This window comes from Branchiostoma floridae, chromosome 2 (genome assembly GCF_000003815.2).
Source record: "Branchiostoma floridae strain S238N-H82 chromosome 2, Bfl_VNyyK, whole genome shotgun sequence".
NCBI classification, from domain to species: domain Eukaryota; kingdom Metazoa; phylum Chordata; class Leptocardii; order Amphioxiformes; family Branchiostomatidae; genus Branchiostoma; species Branchiostoma floridae.
The window spans coordinates 15391918-15395788 of NC_049980.1; the positions used below are offsets into that span (position 1 = coordinate 15391918).

General features: G+C 42.4%; 1 protein-coding gene across 2 annotated transcripts in view; it reads right to left on the bottom strand.

The window, feature by feature from the left end:
* The window catches only part of LOC118409822 (RB1-inducible coiled-coil protein 1-like), a gene marked incomplete in the record, with an annotated part of 21815 nt that overhangs the window by 9219 nt on the left and 8725 nt on the right, over positions 1 to 3871 (bottom strand).

Genomic DNA, 3871 nt, shown 5'->3' on the forward strand with positions numbered 1-3871 from the left:
CCACCTAGCTCGAACTCTTTAAATGGGGTCATGCGGGGTCATGCAGAACTGCAGCCGATCACCGAGGCAGGCAGCTGTAAAGGTCATGCGGATTTATACACCAAATGGACAAACATCGAAACCTTACACATACCAACTGAAAGTCGACTTCTTATACTACCATAAAGCAAAGCTCATCCCCCGCTGCCTTTCACGTTAGTGTTTACAGGCGCTTCCAGATTTCGGCTGCACTACTTTTCTACCCCTACGTAATAGACCACGGGAATCGCGGATAAATACTGTGGGCTGCGACCACAACCATCCCTAAACAGAGACGGTGGGCGCCATAGACTTCCTGCAATTTATGATCCACTGCTCACTGAGTCACGTGTTCGATCTGCATAACATGATGAGCAGCAGTGGATTGTTCATTTCTTGACAAAGACTGTAGCTGTTCAGTCAACAATTTGGGTGAGTCTAATTTTTATGTTGGATATTACAGTTCAACTGGTTCAAGAATGTGTTGTACCTGATGGTGGTTATAGCAGACATGGTGGAGACAGACATGCCTGTTGCCCCCTCCACATCCCCAGCCTCCATGGCCTGCTCAATGGACGGGGTTCTCTCGGACACCACAGATCTTTCCTCAAGCTTCTTGTTTGCATCATCCAAGTCTGCCTGAAGTGCTCTGGGAACACAGGGTTCATATGAAAGTTATAATCCCCCCACTTATCCTGCAATATATGTATGGCAAATCTTCAAATATTACAATGTTTGGACTCATAACTTTGTATGCATTTTGATAGGCTTATCAATAAAACTAGATCTTTACAGAGCCATGTGGACACAGCCAAACTTGGTCACTTGAATAAGTAGCCATAGCAGGTGATGTACCAAAAGAGGAAAGCTATCTTGATCAATCTAAAGAGCTAATCTTTCTCTGGGCATGACAGACCCTATGTACAGTAGCTTTTTTGTACTGGGAAATTCCCCTAGTTTGTTTCAACAAGCAATAACGAACAGTTAATCATGTGCTGAATTTTCACCTCATCACAATGATGCAAATGTATGCACAGCAAAACAACCTGCCATTACCTGAGTTCTTCCTCCCTCCACTGAGCAAGTCGCAGCGCTCTCTCTCTTTCATCCACAGCAGCTGCAATGGCTGATTGAGCCATCTCTAGGGCCTCTGGAACAACAACACACATTTCAGAACCACATGCAGTGACCATCAAGTTCTCATAGCAACATGGAAGCAGCCATTTATTTCTAAATCTGCAAACTACACAATCATACAGAAAGGCAAAACTAAATCTCTTTTCATACACTTCTTTCCATGCACAATAAGGAAGCACAATGGTTCAAAACCATATACCCTTCAAGCCTACATCTATCCTATATGGTGTACAGTGACACTGTCACATTTGCATGTGAAGCTAAAATATACAGTCAGGATGGAGATGAAAGTGGGTTTAGACGAGACTGCTCAAGAAGACCACACATGACCATAAACATTTGGTAGCCACTACAGATAGGAAATGGCAAAAGTGTCTAAGAGACCACCAAAAACAGATCTCACTGGCAAGGTGATCCTCATGTGGAGGAGGTCACTTGTACAGGTTTGATTGTATATTGATTGCCAGGTGGTCCTTAATATATGTAGATGTCACTTATACAGGTTTGACTGTACATCAATGGCCAGATGGTCCTTAATATATGTAGATGTCACTTGTACAGGGACAACAGTTTTGACTGTTTGCTTACCCTTGTCTGTGCCCCAGGCCTCCATCAGTTTGTGATGGTTCTGTCTCAGAGCCTCTATCTCACTGTCCTTCTCAGGCACCAACTTACTTACAGCTTCATTAAAGGCCACCTGGCGCTCTGCCTGCAGGCTAGCCTTCAAACTCGACATCTTATTTTCAAGACTCTGTAATATGAAAAAAAGTTTTTGTATTTCTGTACTTTACAAATGTTCAGTTGAGCCAGTTGGCACACGTCAATACATCGGCTATCTACAAATATAGCTCCTTGGTTCTCATATATTTTAAAGCATTGCTTTCACAAGAGGACATCACAAAAATGTGAGGACTGGGAGGAAAACTTGAATATGCCTGTGTTCACTTCCAGAAACTGTGCATACCATGTGCTGGCCAAGGCACAAACTTTCCCCTCAGCACTGTTTCCTGTTGATCTGTCAGTTCATTAGTATTTCTAAACTCCAAGTACCAATAAATTACATTAGCGTGGCTTACAATTCATTACATATTACTAGACATCTAGCATTCCAAGAAAATCCTTTCACTACTTTTGTGCAGTATCTATAAAATGCTTGTTCTTGAGTACCCCTTACCTTTTTCAGACTGTCCAGCTCTTGTTCGTGTTTCTTTCTCTCCTCTCCTATTGCCATGGTGACTGCATCCTCACTGCTTCCAGCCCCAGACAGCCCAGCAATACTCTCTTGTCTAACACCTACCAATGCCTCTTTAACAGCTGCAGCCTTCTGCAACTCGAACGACTCTTTCAATTTTTCCAGCTGCATTTCAAAAATTCTGCCTTCCTCTAGTTTTTCTTCTCTCAGTCTGTCCAGCTCTGCTCCTAACTTCTGTCTCTCAGCTTCCAAAGCCTCTGCCATGAGACTATCCTGCTGGGCTTGCATCTTTGATATCATAGTTTCCTTTATTTCTAGTTGTCTCTGAAGGTCAGCCTTCAACCCTGCTGCCAAGTTAGTTTCATCATCTTTATCCTTTTTCAACTCTCCAAGCTGTTGCTTCAAGCGAGTAATTTCAGATTCTTGGCTACTAATCTGCTGAGTAGAACTAGCCTTAATCTCTGCAATTGCATTTTCCTGCTGTTCTTTAACGGCTGCCACCTCTGCCTCAAGGGTCTGTTTAGCAGCTTCTTCTTCCTGAAGTCTCCTTTGCAGGGCAGCTAATTCATCTTCCTGTTCTTTTGACTGTTTGTCGAAGTTATCCGGCATTTCGGCAACAATAGAGTCATGCTTATGTTTCTCCTGACTGATGGTCTTTTCCATAAGTTCACTTTTCTCTTGTTCTACTATGTCTCTTAGTAATTTTAGCTCTTGGTCCTTCTGTTGTAGTTGTCTTTCTAGTTCTGTGCGGAGCTTTTCCATCTCCCCTTCAAACTTTTGCTGGTCCTCCGAAACTGATTTTTGCAACTCCTCCTTCTGTTCCTGAAAATGTTTCTCCAACTTTTCAATTGTATGTTGCTTCTCCTTCAATTCTTTTTCATGCTGAGTTTTCAACCCTTCCACTGTCTCTAAGGATCTTGATTTTTCCATATTTACTTCTTGTTCAACTTCCTTCTTTTCCATCTCAAAAGACTTTTTCATCGTCTGTACGAGATTTTCCCTGTCTCTCAACTCCTCATCCTGTTTGTCCTTGAGCTTCTGAATCTCAGATTGAGCCTTCTCTTTTTCCATATCAACCGCTGCTTTAATTGCAGTTTCTTTCTCAATCTTGAAGATCTCTTTCATTTTTGCAATTTCCTCTTCCTTAGCTACACATTCTTGTAAAGCCTCTTCACACTTCTCTTTATGAATTTCTAGTTGAGAAATCAGCATGTCCACTTCAGTCTTTTTGTCTTCTGACATGCTCTCTCTTACTCTTTCTATCTCTTCATCCCTCTCAGCTTTCAGACTTTCTACTTCCTCTGCCAAGTCCTTTATCTGCTTCTCTAGGCCCCTCTTCTCCTGCTCCATTGCATGTTGTATTGTCTCACATGCTGATTTCAGGTGAGTGTCATGTTCATCCTTCAGAGCTGCCAATGCCTTTCCATGATCTACTTTCAACTTCTCCTGGAGTTCAGTCACAGCTTGCTTCTTAGCTTCCTCATATTCTTTCCTCAATGTCATGACAACTTCTACTCACGGAGA